The sequence below is a fragment of the Cyprinodon tularosa genome, unplaced genomic scaffold (genome assembly GCF_016077235.1).
Source record: "Cyprinodon tularosa strain WSP-4 unplaced genomic scaffold, ASM1607723v1 ctg342, whole genome shotgun sequence".
NCBI classification, from domain to species: Eukaryota; Metazoa; Chordata; class Actinopteri; order Cyprinodontiformes; family Cyprinodontidae; genus Cyprinodon; species Cyprinodon tularosa.
In genome coordinates this window covers 635827-651814 of record NW_024039055.1, presented here as the reverse complement: position 1 = coordinate 651814, position 15988 = coordinate 635827, and the positions used below count along the sequence as shown (strand labels likewise).

The following is a 15988-nucleotide window of genomic DNA, read 5'->3' as shown; positions in this document are numbered from 1 at the left end:
TAAAAAATATTAGGCCTTAGGTGTGTGTGACTGTGTGAAAGTGTGTGAGGAAACAATCGAACCGCTGTGTACTGGACTAAATTCTTTAAAAATGGGACAAGGCAGTAGTAAGAAGGAAATGCCAGATGATGTTAGATGGATGGTGGCGTGTTGTGGTGGTGACCCAGAGTTTGCCAGAAAGTGGATTGAGAAGGAGGACTGGGATGGAAAGTTGAGAGTTGAGCCGCTGACAAAGATTCAGCAGAAGGTGGAGATGAAGTTGGTGTATAAATCAAAAAGAAAACAAGCTAAATACAGAAAAGAATTAGAAGAGTTAAATAAGTGGATTATGCAAGTGTCACCAGCAGAGGAGGTAGATCTTTTTAGGCAAGACGCACCAGAGCACGGAGTAGTCTCCAATGATTTATTAACAAATTTCATTAAAACATTTTTCTTTTAAAACATGGCCTCAGGCCCACTACTCAGCCCCTAGAAGGAAAAGGCATCAAAAGTAAGGACAATTTAAATTATTCCCAAATAAATGAATGAACAAACAAATCATGCAATGCAAAAGAAAACAAATTAGTAAATCACAACAAAGCAAACAAATTAGTAATTTAAATAATAAGCAAACAAACGGCAAAGAAAAGAACACAACCACTGCAAACGATGGGACAAACTGTTGTTGTCCGACTTCTAATGTCTTTTCACGGGGCCAGAGGAGTCGTGCCCCGCTCGTTCCGCCAGCCCAAGCGTCAGCAGGCTCCGCCGAGAGCGGCCCAAACAAAACCGGCAAGACAGACAAGACAGCAGGAGCGTCCAAGCGCTGCAACTCCGGAAGAATCCTAAATTAGAAAACTCGTTAACGGTGGATTCAGGTAAGAGTAAATTAAACTCTAAACCGGTAGCTTACCCAGATGTGGTGACACAGCCGACCAGGGAGGGAGCGGATCAGCAGGCGAGGGCCGGACGGAAGCCGCTCGCCGCACCAACCTCCAACTGCAGCCGCCAACGCCAGCTGCGCAACGCTGCAGAAACGCACGGCAGGCATTGCACCAGAACCCGACAACAATCCCCAGCCCAGATGGCAAAATGGCACTTACTATTTTGGATGAGTGGATCGAGCACACCAGCCACTTGGGCAGCCGACACACAGTAAGGAAACAAAGCACACGCACCTCGCAGCGGACTGCTCAGCTTTAAAGCTATCTGCCCCGCCCCCCAATCAGTCACTACACCTGGTGTGTGTAGTTGGGAGGCTGGAACACCATCCCACCACATTCTACCCCCCTGTGTTGCATCGTCGCCCCGACGATGAATCTACAAACCTCAGCACCAAGGACGAAAAACTGCTAACTGGGAGTTGGAGACTGGCTGACTAGATCCTGCAGTATGACCCACAGGTCGAGGAAGGTGATGGACATTCGAGTGCTGACCAGCCCCAAAACGAACAGTGCGACGCAAGGGTAGAGGAGCTGTCCCAGAAGTTTGAGCAGGGTGACCATGTCCTGAAGCGACCTGTGGAGCTGCAGAGGTGGATGGTACTGAAGTATCGGGGACCAATAAGCACAAATCATCCTCCAAAGAGTCATCCAGTCCCCCTGAAGGAAAGGTAGGTTTTAACTGCAGGGGTACTGGCGTAGGCTCTGGCCCAACCCGAGCTTTCAGCATGTCCCGATGCACCTTTCGAGTTCTCTGCAAGTCACCTACAGGCGCCACAGTATAAACCGGCCCTCCAGCTGTTGGAGCTCCCACGACCTGATGGATAACCGGGCTAAAGAGGTCCTGGATTTTATGGCGACCTCTAGCACTATGATCGCGCAGGTAAACCAACTGTCCCTCCTGCAATGGAACCTCCCGGATGCCCTGATCATGATGCTCTTTTCTACGCCCTGCAGCTGCCAACAAGTGATCCTGAGCATGACGGAACGCCATAGTTAACCTGGTCTGATGCTCAGCCAGCCAGTCCACCACTTCACCTGGTGCAGGGTCCCGAATGCGACCCAACAAGAAATCCACAGGCAGTTGAGGTTCACGGCCAAACATAAGAAAAAACTCGCCAGTGCTCTGATGAGGGGTAGTGTTATAACAGAAGAGTACTTGTGGAAGACAGGAAGCCCAATCCCGCTTCCTAGATGTTGGTAAAGTGCGCAGCAGATTATGAAGTGTTCTATTAAAGCGCTCACACTGCCCGTTTCCAGCAGGGTGGTAAGGGGTAGTGCGTGACTTTTTAACCCCATACAGGTTACAGAGCTGCTGAATTAACGCACTCTCAAAACTCCGACCCTGATCTGAATGAATGCGACTTGGAATCCCAAATCTAAAGAACCATTCAGTGAGCAAAATCTGGGCAACAGTGGCTGCCTTCTGATCCCGAGTTGGAACAGCAATGGTGTACTTACTAAATACATCAGTAACTACAAGAACATTTTCCAGGCCATTTTGTGAAGGCTCCAACATGGTAAAATCCATGGCAACAATCTCGTTTGGCCGAGAAGCCAACAGATGACTCATGAAAGTGCCAGAGCTAGATGGTACATTTTTAGCAACCTGGCACCGTTGACACTCTTGTACCCACTGTTTGATGTCATTAGACATCCCCGGCCAGTAACAGCGCTGCCGTACCAACTCTGTGGTGCGCTCCACACCCTGGTGTCCATGCTCTTGATGTAATTGAGTCAGAACATCCGGTTTAAGAACTGACAGCAAAACCAGCTGTAAGACCTCCTCACCACCATCTGACCGATGGACCTGACGGTACACCACACCATCTCTCTCCACGAAACGACCCCACTGTCTCAAAAGAACCAAGGATAATTTGGGAAAGCGCTGCCTCTCCTCAGGAGTAGGATAAACCTGCCTCCTCCAAAAACCCAAAACGTCCTTCAGGAGAGGATCAGCTTCCTGCAAAGCACAAAGATCAGACACAGAATGAGACGGCAAAACAGTCACCATAGATTGGGTTACCGACAATGGAGCAGGAATTGGGGCACACTGAAGAGCCTCTGGAACAGAGGTACATGACAAGAGTTCTGCCAGGCTGGCTCCTGATGTTGGCTGGCGGGAAAGCGCATCAGCATTAGTATTGCTGCGTCCAGAACGATACTTAATATCGAAATCAAAAGCAGCAAGTTGCGCAACCCAACGGTGCTCCATGGCACCAAGCTTGGCCGACTGAAGATAACTCAACGGGTTGTTATCTGTGTAAACTATACACCGGTGGCCCAAGAGATACTCCCGGAACTTCTCAGTCATGGCCCATTTTAATGCCAGAAACTCCAACTTCATAGAGCTATAATTGGCCATGTTACGCTCTGAAGGTTTAAGACCTCGACTGGCATATGCAATGGGCCTCACTCCATCCTCTGTTTCCTGTGACAGTACTGCCCCAAGTCCACTGTGACTGGCATCAGTCTCTAGAATGAAGGGACGTGAAAAATCAGCATATGCCAACACTGGTGCAGATGTTAATTTAACTTTTAAGGCCTCAAAGCTCTCCTCACACTCTGATGTCCAAGCAGATTGAAAAGCCTGGCCAGACCCCTTCCTGGGCTTTGTGCCCACTTGTTGTGCCACCAGCCTATGAAGCGGACCCGCTAGCCTAGCAAAACCCTCCACAAAGCGCCTGTAATAACTTGCAAAGCCCAAAAAGGAGCGAAGCTCTGAAACATGTGTGGGACGTGGCCATTTAGCCACAGCTTCAGTCTTGGCTGGGTCTGTGGCTACACCTTTATCTGAGATAAGGTGTCCCAAGTAGTTAACCTGTCGCTTGAAAAATGAACACTTGTCAAGCTTTACCTTCAGACCTTCTCTCTGGAGCCGAGCAAGAACAGTTTCCAGGCGCTCAATGTGCTGGGAGACTGAACCTGAAAACACAATGATGTCATCCAAATACAAAAGAAGAGACTGGCACTGCTGGTCCCCAAACATCCTCTGCATTAGACGCTGAAAGGTACTAGGTGCATTACAAAGCCCGAAGGGCATACGGTTCCACTCAAAGAGTCCAAATGGCGTACAAAAAGCAGTTTTTGACTTATCCTGTTCTGACACAGGAACCTGATTGTACCCACTGGCTAGATCTAGGGTGGAAAACCACTGGGCCCCAGAAAGATGGTCCAGGCTTTCCTCAATGCGAGGCAATGGGAAAGCATCTTTTCTCGTCTTGCTGTTAAGCTGACGGTAATCCACACACATACGAAGGCTGCCATCTTTCTTCCTAACAAGAACGATGGGAGAGGCATAAGGACTGCTGCTTTCCCTTATTACCTGGTTCTGTAGGAGCTGATTAATGTGTGACTTGGCAGCCTCGTACTCTGAGGGAGGGATACGTCGGTACCTCTGCCGGACCGGGACCTCATCCAACAGGGGAATGTCATGGGACACCAGATTAGTGCACCCCAAGTCACCTTCATGAGCTGAAAAGACAGAGCTGTACTTCTGTAGAAGTGACTGGACCTGCCTTTGTTCAGTTTCTGTCAGTGCAGACAAATCAACAGAATCAAGCAAACTCTGTTCTGGACCAAGAGCGACCTGAGAAGAAACTGTAGCACAGGGTCTTATTTCTGTCACATCACGGGGCAGGCTAACCACTTCAGTTCGACTCAACAAACCAAGGTGAGTTCGGGGATAGAGTACAACATCCGTAGTTCCAAAATTTAGGACAGGAACATAAGCAGTACCGTGCACAGCCTGAATGAGACATGGAGAGGCTAATAAGCCAGCTGGTAAGTCGGACTCTGGAGGCTCAAACAATAAAACCTGACCAGCAAGTTGTTCAGGGCAGGTTGCAGCTACAAATTTCATAACCCCACCAGTTATCCTCACTGGTCGAGGGCCCCGGACCCTAACAGCACCAGTCAACTGTGTTGGGGACTTAGCTGCTGCTTGATGACACTGCTGCAGGGCCTCCACAACTGGACCAGGAGACTGTGTTACTGAAGGTAAATCAAAGAAAGAGCCTCCATGTGCCCCAAAAAGTTCTTGGTAGACACGATTAATTATGTTCATTCCCAAAATGCCAGGAACAGAAGAACCAACATTAGTGGGGTCCTTCACAACCAGAATTCCACAATGAGGAAGCACTTTGTTACACAGAGTGACATCCAACTCTAAATAGCCAATGTATGGGATGGAAAGACCATTGGCTGCCCGAAGCTGCAGCCAGTGACATGACTGAAGGCCATCATGCCCCAATGATGCAAAATGTTCCTGAAAACAGCTCTCGGTGATTGTCGACACCATGGAACCTGTATCTACTAAACAAGTAACAGAGACACCACTCATGACGACATCAATGACTGGGCAGGATGCCAACAATTTTGACGCGGCTGCTGTTTGCGAGCCTGCTATTCCCCCACCTGAGTTGTGGCTCAACAGCTCAGTGGGCGCTAGTTTTCCGCCTGGTTAACATTAGCTGGCCTTGCCACAGAGTTAACCCGGACACGAACCCGCTCACCATCACACTCTCTGGCAAAGTGACCCGGCTGTTGGCACCTGTGGCAGACCACAGAACCTGGACGAGGATGCCGCACCTGTGGTAAAGAAGTCTGCAGAGAAGCAATACACTGGGTGAGTTGGTTAATCTGTTCTTGTTGCTGTTTTAGAAGTTCCCTTAACTCACCAAACTCAGAACAGGCAGCAGTAGGTGGAGTTAGCCGAGAACCGCCATACACCCTGTACTGCAGCCCATATGTAGAAGGGAGAGAATGACTACGCTCCCTAGCGCCACCTGGAAACCCTTGCCTCTCCCACCGAATTGCCTCCCCACGCACATCCAACAAGGTGGCAGTGGGATGACCCCGAACATACTGCTTAAGTTCCCGGCGGAGAGCACTATCCAACACATGTTCTACAAACTGGTCACGCAGCAGAATATCAGCATTCAACAACCCATCAGGAGCATTCTGCTTAACTGGTTCCATAAGGGCCATCAATGCTAGGGAAAACTGCAACAGTGTTTCCTCCTCTTGCTGCTTCCTAGAAAAAAATGCATGCTGGAGGGTTACATAGGACTCTGTGCAACCATATAACTCCCTCAAAATAGCCAAGATCTTAGCTGGATCATTCCTCTCTGCACTGGTGCGGTACTTTATTTCCTCCCTTGCTTCCCCCTCTAGATGATCAAAAAGGAAGAAAGCCTGGTCTGCCGTTGACAAATGGCGGGCCCGAATACATGATTGGGCCTCCTCGATCCACTCACCAATCCCGATGCCAGTCCTACCACCGAACACGGGACATCGCCGGTCCCTGGGCACAACCACCAACCGCTCAGCAACTACAGCACCAGCAGGCATGACACCACCAGCCACAGCTGGGGAAGGAGCAGCGCCCAGCGAACCTCCAACCGTCACACTCTGCCGACCAACTCCATCCACCGGGCGGCCTGCCACCTCCTCCATACCTACAGGGGAAGACTACCAAAAGGAAACGCGAGAGAAAAAAACAAACAAAAGAAACAGTGAAAATAAATCCTGAACCCACAGTTAAGTCTTCCTTGGATAGCTACTGCTGTCTTGTCTTACAACATCATGAATAAAAACACAGCTAAGACCCTAAACACACAAAAAAAAATAATAAAAAAATAAAAAACAAAGACAAGTCCGTGCTCAATGGTGAATCCTACCAGCAACGCCAAATGTGACCAGCAGAGGAGGTAGATCTTTTTAGGCAAGACGCACCAGAGCACGGAGTAGTCTCCAATGATTTATTAACAAATTTCATTAAAACATTTTTCTTTTAAAACATGGCCTCAGGCCCACTACTCAGCCCCTAGAAGGAAAAGGCATCAAAAATAAGGACAATTTAAATTATTCCCAAAAAAATGAATGAACAAACAAATCATGCAATGCAAAAGAAAACAAATTAGTAAATCACAACAAAGCAAACAAATTAGTAATTTAAATAATAAGCAAACAAACGGCAAAGAAAAGAACACAACCACTGCAAAGATGGGACAAACTGTTGTTGTCCGACTTCTAATGTCTTTTCACGGGGCCAGAGGAGTCGTGCCCCGCTCGTTCCGCCAGCCCAAGCGTCAGCAGGCTCCGCCGAGAGCGGCCCAAACAAAACCGGCAAGACAGACAAGACAGCAGGAGCGTCCAAGCGCTGCAACTCCGGAAGAATCCTAAATTAGAAAACTCGTTAACGGTGGATTCAGGTAAGAGTAAATTAAACTCTAAACCGGTAGCTTACCCAGATGTGGTGACACAGCCGACCAGGGAGGGAGCGGATCAGCAGGCGAGGGCCGGACGGAAGCCGCTCGCCGCACCAACCGCCAACTGCAGCCGCCAACGCCAGCTGCGCAACGCTGCAGAAACACACGGCAGGCATTGCACCAGAACCCGACAACAATCCCCAGCCCAGATGGCAAAATGGCACTTACTATTTTGGATGAGTGGATCGAGCACACCAGCCACTTGGGCAGCCGACACACAGTAAGGAAACAAAGCACACGCACCTCGCAGCGGACTGCTCAGCTTTAAAGCTATCTGCCCCGCCCCCCAATCAGTCACTACACCTGGTGTGTGTAGTTGGGAGGGTGGAACACCATCCCACCACACAAGCAAAAAATAGGGAAAGCCAAATACAACAGAAGAAGGATAGAAAGACAGCTACAATTGCTGCTGTAAAAGTTAAAGCTGATGAAGAAACTGTTGTATCCCGTATGCTTCCTCAATATCCTGATCCTAAACAAATTCAAGGGGGTGATGGGGTTCAAGCAGTGGCATCAGCTGCGCAGGAAGGTGGAGATAAACCCCATCACGGTGAATATGAACACAGCCATGCCACTGTTCCTCCTCCAGTAGCCCCACCATCGTGTGGTAATATTGGAGGAGCAGGAGCAGGCCCCCTGTCTGTGTCGTCCTCTGTGGATGGTATGGAACTCAGTGCCTCTGACTCTTGTGAGCATGAGTTGGGAGGATCAGGGGGGGATGTGAAGCTTGATTCGAAGTGTTTCAGGGATGATTATCAAGTGGAGGCTTGTGGAAGGGGCCCATCTGCCCCTATTCATCCAAGATTGGCTGAATTAAAAAAACAAGAACAGGACCAAGATCCTGGGAGGGGGGCATGTGCTTTTCCGGTGTTGGAGGTGGCCAACCCTCATTGTGGTCAACGCACGGGACCCCAAGATGGTGACCCACTGGATTGTGGACCCACTGTTCTTGTGTGTGGGCCATGGTCAGATGCAGAGATGCGGACTGCCTGTCGAGGTTTACCTCCAGCCAGACAGAACCCAGTTAAATGGCTCGAGGATGTTAAAAATAGATTGAGAAAATTCATGGCAGAACAGGAAAGCCATGGGCAGAAAACGAACAAGATGACATTGACCCGCTAACTAAGTGGATGCTGAAGCTTTTCAGCGACAAAACTGTTCGGAAAACATGTAATCTGCCTAGTGCTCCTTTTGTTTCCCCACAGGAAGGCCTGAAGCCTGGAGACCGAGTGCTGATTAAAATCATCAAAAGAAAAACTTGGAAAGCTCCGAGGTGGGAAGGACCCTACATAGTGCAACTAACAACCCCCACTGCTGTGAAAATCCAGGAGAGAGACACTTGGATCCACCAGAGTCATTGTAAACTGATTAAAAACTTTCCACAGCAAGAAGCCCAATTACCTTCACAGGAACCCCATAACTAAGAGCTGATGAAGATGGAAAAACTAATGACATTCATCTGCCTGGTGGTGACCGTTGGAGTGGTGTCTCTAGGGACTCAAACTGACCGTCTGAAACAAAGGAAGAGCAGGATGATTTTTGATGGATCCACAGAAAGTCATCCATACGGTGCCAATATGTGGTGGCAACATGCCAAACATGTTGCTGAAGATTTGAACAAAACAGACTGTTATGTTTGTACTCATATGCCTACTTCTACCATTCAGACTGTCTATGCATACAATATGTCTGAACGTCAAACTTACTGCCTAATGGCTCTTTCAACTCTTCCAGGAATCGGTGTTATTCATTCTAAAGCGAATTTCTCACAGCCACTAAAGATTTCAACTAGTCCTATATTGGGCCTGCCATGTACTGCAGATAAGGATGCCACAGTGTTACCACAGGTTTCAATCCCAATTTCCACACACGTCATGATAGTAAGCGAAATATTCCCTGTGTGTGTAGAAGGTAATGGCAGCGTTTCAGTGGGCAATATTCCAAAAGGAATGCTACTTATTCTTTCTGCCCATATATAAATGAAACTGCATGTTTGGCCTGCAAGAAAAATAAAACCTGTCGTACCAGTACCCCAGACAGGACGACTCAATGTGCAAAAAACCATTCCCATGCCATAGCAAACACCAGATGCTCTTCAATAGTGCCTTCACTGCTAGGAACTCGCACCTTGGCAGATTGGTACTATGTCTGCGGCCATAAAGCTCACCCAGCTTTGCCTGCTGGATGGGGGGGTCGTTGCACTCTGGCACTAGTGTCAGATCACACCATGGTCATGGAAAAAGTTGAGCAACACCCCTATCATTCCCACCTACAAAAAAGGGAAACTGAGAAAGACACAGGAATCAATTTCCCAGCATCACACTGGGGTGTGACCACAGACACAGGAGTCCCCATGGAATTCAGGATATGGGGGTGGGGACCTAAAGTCCTGCAAGGTATTTTTCCATGGGTGGGGATTGGAGAGGTTCGAGACCATGTTGAAATCAACAGATATACCCTGATGAGACTAATAAACGCCACTGAGGATTTAGGACTAGCAATAAAACAGGAATTCAGCTATGTTAAGCAGACCCTCATTCAACACAGAATGGTAATGGATCTGCAGACAGCCTCCCAAGGGGGTGTGTGTACTATTATTGGCCAGACATGTTGTACTTATATAACTAATGACACTAATGATGAAAAAATACAGATTGCTCTGGAGGAGTTGAAAGATCTAAAGAGGTATGTTAACCGTCACACTTCCGGTGCAGTTCCAGCACCATGGACAGTTTGGTTCACCATGGGATCATGGTGGCAGGTACTGATGAAGATAGCTTTACCATTTATAGGATTGTTAATCATATTTTTCCTTTTTATTTGTTGCTTAATACCATGCCTGCAATCAATGTTTCAGAAAATGATAGGAACCACTCTAATCCAATATTCAGCTATCAATTATGCTCAACTCCGCCGAGATGCTGATGAAGATAATGATGATGATGAAGTTATGTAATCTTTTACAGGGATAATGGTCGCCTCCTCGGGAGGGGCTGGGTAGGAATTTTTTCTCTATTGGAGAGTTTTTGCCTACTCAAGGGACAGATTATTTTTAAAGTTTTTACATTCTTTTTTACCTTTGTGCTTGAATTTTCCTTTTAATATAGTTGTGTTTTGCATATTAAACTTTGATTACTGAATTCCCTATCTGCAATGCATTCATGATGTATGTAGTGAAAATCTTTTTAGAAGTGCTATATGCTGATGTTTTTATGTATAAGAGGAGGGAAATGTTAGAGTGATAACTATCCTGTGTTTCAACCAGAAGGGTCATAAACTTTTATGACCTCCTGTAGGTCATGAGGCAGAATCACACGGATGTGTGACTTCCATCCAGCCAGTTGGTCAATTCACACTATCTTGTTACCTGCATCCTCCCAGACAATGATTACTGGCTCTTCTGTTTTAGGCCCGCCTGTTTGATGTTGTAAACTGTTAATAAAAGGCTTTGCCATGAAGGGATCTGTGGGAGAAGGTGATGGCTTTCCAAGCCAGGATCTTCTCTCCACCCGGCACACGCTGACGTCACAAAACCCTGTCTCTGTGTTGATCATTTCCTTTTAATCTTTTAAACTCACATTTCTCTGGATTAAAAACCCAACAAAATCAATGGTACATTTGCAGAAATCAGTATATTTATATATATATAAGTGGGTTCAACTCATGTGGTGGTTTCTGGCAGGTGGTGGAAAGACACTGCATGCAGTTTCTCCCTGTGTTTACAAACGTAGGTGAGAAACTTGGGAGAAGCTGCATGCAGTCTCTCTTCACCATAAAATTGAGTCCACCTGGAAGCAACCGCAAGGAGGCTGAAGAGCAGACCATTTTCTGGTGGGATTGGTGGCTGGTTGCTATTCAAGGTAATTTTACACACCTGTCCTTAATTTGCATTTGAATCAATGGTGAGTGACCTCTCCCTATCCTTCTACACATGGAGAAGTAGACATCTCCTTTGAGCAAATACTTGTGTTTGTGTCAGGGGCGGATACCATTCCCCCGCTTGGGTTTTCACCAAACCCATCAGTTGAATTTTTTGACCATGAACCAGGAGAGCAACGCCTGCCATACTCATCTACCTGCAGCATCACCCTTTTCCTTCCAAGAGTGGAGTGTGAGGAGCAATTTAAAGCCATGGTGGAAATGTCCATCAAGGGCTCACATGGCTTTGGAAAAGTCTGATAAAAAAAAAACCCTGGTGATAATAAAAGTTTCAAAGGTTATCCGTTTTCTGACCTTTCTTATGGTTCTCTTAGATGTATACTGTAAACCAGTTTAAGGCTTTATATTATGGACTAATTGAACCATACTATACAAAATTGCTGTCCACTTAAAGATGGCCCATTGAGATGCAACATATCCCGCTAAGGAGTAAAATTGAAGCATGTGTGCAAATTAAGCATACTCTACTACAATATAACTGAGGCTGATCCACAGGTCATGAGCACCAAAGCAAGAAAAAAACATCAAGTATAGAGCAGTGCAGATTTATTTTTGCTCACACAGCAACATGCTTTGCAAGTTTGCATCAGTCTGATTTGGAGCAACATTGTGATGATAGACAGATCCTTCTTGCATAGTAATACATTAAATACGTTAAAAAGACTAAATCTAATACATTTTTTTGACAAATTGTAACAATCATATTGGTGAAAAAAATAAATGAAGCTTTCGATTGCAAACTGAACAAAAATGGCCTTAAGAAAGCTGGTTGGTGGAACACATGATGTGTGTTAGGAAAACAGTAATTAGTCCACTCAAGATTTATCTTTGTTCACTCAGCAACTTGCTTTGTGCATTTGAAGTCCGACCGGTTTTAAGCCATAGCCTTGATCTCCTCTACAATAAAACAGTTCATAAACAAGTTAATGAATGCTATGTTTATGATGTTTAAAATGGATATAAAGGAGGCAGAACTGAAATTCTTATTGAAACCACCGGAAACAAAATAGTCATTTGGACAAATTGAAACATTGAAACTATAATTTCATCATCCAAATAAAGTGTGTAAATTAAGCATACAAGTGTAATTAAGGTGTAATCTGGACAAAAATGGCCTCAAGGAAGTGTTTGATAGGTGAGGAGCAGCAGAGCTGGTTGGAGGAACACAGGAGGGAAGATCTTGATGATCTGGGGTGTGTGAAGGATTAGGGAACCAAATATTTGAGCTAGTGCTTACTCCTTATCAACTTGTAAAACTTAGATTAGTTGGAAATTGTACTTTTTGAATATCAGCAAGCCATACAGTATTCGGTGTGACAATTTAATTCAGGATTCTGACTAAGCTTTGTTAGACTAACTTACAGTCTGTAAAATTAGGTTATAATACAAACAGTAGTACTGAGGCATTTAAAGAAAGACACGAAGAAAATAAAACAGTACATACAGACAAAAAAAAATGAAGCATAGCGTCACATAATACTGTTTATTCCCTGGAAAATGGTATAGTTTCATGCTCACTTTGCATTCTTGGAAATTTAATATGTTTAGACCGGCCACTGATGATTCAAATCACAAAAAAGTGGTAGACAGACGTTTAAAAATTGACTTCAAATATTTAATCTCATGAATTTGGGCTTTCACTGCCATCTGCTGTCATATGAGAATAAGTACAACTTGACGACCATAAGCTTTTTCATATTTCTTTTGTCATTTTAAACATGAAACTACCAAAGCACAAGCAAAGTAGTATGACTAATTGTTGAAAAGAAATTAAAAGCTAAATAAAATAAACCAGGTCACTTAATAAAGCTGCATTTTTTGTATGCTTTGTATTTATATTCACATGATTATATTTTCAGAATTAATAATAACTTTTCTGTTAAAGATTTCATTTATCTTCCGCACCAAGGGCATAAGTAGGGAGAACAAGCAGAGTGAGTTTTGCGTAATATCAGACTTTATTATTGAACTAAACAGGATTTAGACAGGATCAGAAAGGAAGGTGCATCTTCTTTCTGCCTTTCCCCAACGATCAGGGATCTCCTGGTGATGTTTGGTGCTGCAGTGTTCTTATTGGGTAAAACACCTTTAAATCTAGTGGCTGAGCACCTAAAAGACAACCTCCTGATGATATAATATGCAAAAAACGCCACCAAACGTTATTAACGCCACCGCACGTATTTTACGCGAGCGCGCGTTTTTTACGTCACCGCGCGTTTCCAGCCAGAACGCGAGGTGCCATTGCTTAAAGATAAATATCGCGACAGCTTTATATAGCGCGGCATGGTGACGTAACGTTCGAGAACAGAACATTCCCGCCCACAGTCAAAGCCCGTGACGTCACAGGGTTCTATGCAGGAAAGTATCAACGCCTGAATTCGAAGGTCTTAGCCATTCTTCGTTTGAGAGCCGATTCACGCGGATTGTTCGGAAGGTTTGCTGCTATACTATTTAAAAAAAAAAAAAAATTAGATAAACGCAGACATTATTGTACTGTTTCAAACAATAGAGACAACATGGAAAATAACAGGGCTTATAATGAAAGGATTGCTGGGAAGAAAGGAGCAGAAAAAAATGACTTTAATCAAACAAATATGTTTTTTTCAAAGCCTTCAAAGTGTTACAGAGACAGGGAAGTGGTCATTGAAAGGGAAAGAAGGAAAAAAATTGTATATGATCAGTTAAAAAACTATCCCTGTCATGCAACCACAGAAAATTACCACATGAAACCTTACCAGGCCGAAAATGTAAGGATTGCTGCTGAGAAAAAAGCAGCCAAACTTGAAGAAAGAGAGAATGAAACTAAAATAGTACAGAAGATGCTTCAAATTGAGGCTGACGAAATAGAGACGGAGAAAGTACAGGCTGCAAGAGAAAAGAGGATACGTAACGGCTATGCTGACTTATATCTTAAAGAATTAAGACAGAAGGAATTTGAGAAACGCATGGAGAAACAAGAAGAAATAGATTTTGACAAGAACAATTCAACATTTTTTCTAAAGCCGCCTTACAAAGACCCAGATCTGCCAATTAAAAACCAAAGACGTAAAGTGGTATATGATCAAATGAATGACATTTACAAACAAGAGGCCGAGGCAAGAGCTATACAGCAGCATAAAGCTCTCGACTCTGTGAAGAGAAAAGCTGCAGAAAGACTACAGCAAGAAAGGGAGGCAAAAACTGATGCCCCATGGAGATTCCATAGGTCCAAACCCCTAAAAGAGCCCTGTACTCCAACAGCAGAACAATACAGCATAGATGCTAACGAAAATTTTAGGATTGCTACAGAGAAAAAAGCAGCCAAACTTGAAGAAAGAGAGTATGAAACTAAAATAGTACAGAAGAGGCTTCAAATTAAGGCTGACGAAATAGAGACGGAGAAAGTACAGATTGCAAGAGAAAAGAGGAAACTAAAGGGCTATGCTGACTCAAATCTTAAAGAAGCAAGACAGAAGGAATTTGAGAAACGCATGGAGAAAGAAGAAGAAATAGATTTTGACAAGAACAATTCAACATTTTTTCCAAAGCCGCCTTACAAAGACCCAGATCTGCCAATTAAAAACCAAAGACGTAAAGTGGTATATGATCAACTTAATGAGACCTACAAACAAGAGGCCGAGACAAGAGCTATACAGGAACAGAAAACCCTTGACCTTTTGAAGAGACAAGCTGCAGAAAGACTACAGCAAGAAAGAGAGGCAAAAACTGATGCCCCACTGAGATTCCATAGGTCCAAACCCCTAAAAGAGCCCTGTACTCCAACAGCAGAACAATACAACATAGATGCTAACGAAAATTTTAGGATTGCTACTGAGAAAAAAGCAGCCAAACTTGAAGAAAGAGAGTATGAAACTAAAATAGTACAGAAGAGGCTTCAAATTGAGGCTGACGAAATAGAGACGGAGAAAGTACAGGCTGCAAGGGAAAAGAGGATACGTAAGGGCTATGCTGACTCAAATCTTAAAGAAGCAAGACAGAAGGAATTTGAGAAACGCATGGAGAAAGAAAAAATACATTTTTACAAGAACAATTCAACATTTTTTCTAAAGCCGCCTTACAAAGACCCAGAATTGCCAACTAAAAACCAAAGACGTAAAGTGGTATTTGATCAACTTAATGAGACTTACAAACAAGAGGCCGAGGCAAGAGCTATACAGGAACAGAAAACCCTTGAGTCTTTGAAGAGACAAGCTGCAGAAAGACTACAGCAAGAAAGAGAGGCAAAAACTGATGCCCCACTGAGATTCCATAGGTCTGAACGATTGGTAGATCCCGTAGCTTTAAACAGGAATCTTTGTCGACTCCCTCCAATAGTTGCCCAAAATCCCCATCAGCCTTGTACACCCCTCTCAAAAATCCTTGAGAAAACGAGGATCAAAAGGAGGAACAAGGTCTGTATTCCAATGTATCTAATAGCTAAGAGGTAGAAACGTCAGCAAACCCCATCCTGAAAAAGGAACAGCTACAAATATTAAGTCACGGCTTGTTTCCAATTCATCCATTCCCTGAATATATTTCCAGAGACCCCCCCAAACCTGTCCGTTTACCCAAAATCACCCAAAAGATGTTCTAAGAGATACTAAAGTCCTTTTGTTGGTCATTGTTTTCTTTTCCATTTTGTGTTCTATTCAAGATGCACGTATTGAGTTACTCTTTGTTGCCCCCTTGTGCCAGTCTCCTATCCCTTAGCATCCTTCTAGTTACTTCTATTATCCAAATCTAGGTTCTCTCCGGGCACCCCGGCTTCCCACAAAAGAAATCAGATAGGTTAAATGGCTTCTCTAAATTCTCCTCAGGTGTGTGTATGCATGAATGCTGCATGCATGGGTTCTCTCCGGGCACCCCGGCTCCCACAAA

General features: G+C 44.8%; 1 long non-coding RNA gene across 1 annotated transcript; it reads right to left on the bottom strand.

Moving 5' to 3' along the window:
- Positions 1–331: 331 nt before the first annotated feature.
- LOC119789631 lies at positions 332–1190 on the bottom strand. Its single transcript, XR_005281608.1, has 3 exons — positions 1083–1190; positions 893–1007; positions 332–824 (listed from the first exon to the last, which is right to left on the bottom strand). It is a non-coding gene; the product is annotated as an uncharacterized LOC119789631 (long non-coding RNA).
- Between the last annotated feature and the right edge of the window lie 14798 nt (positions 1191–15988).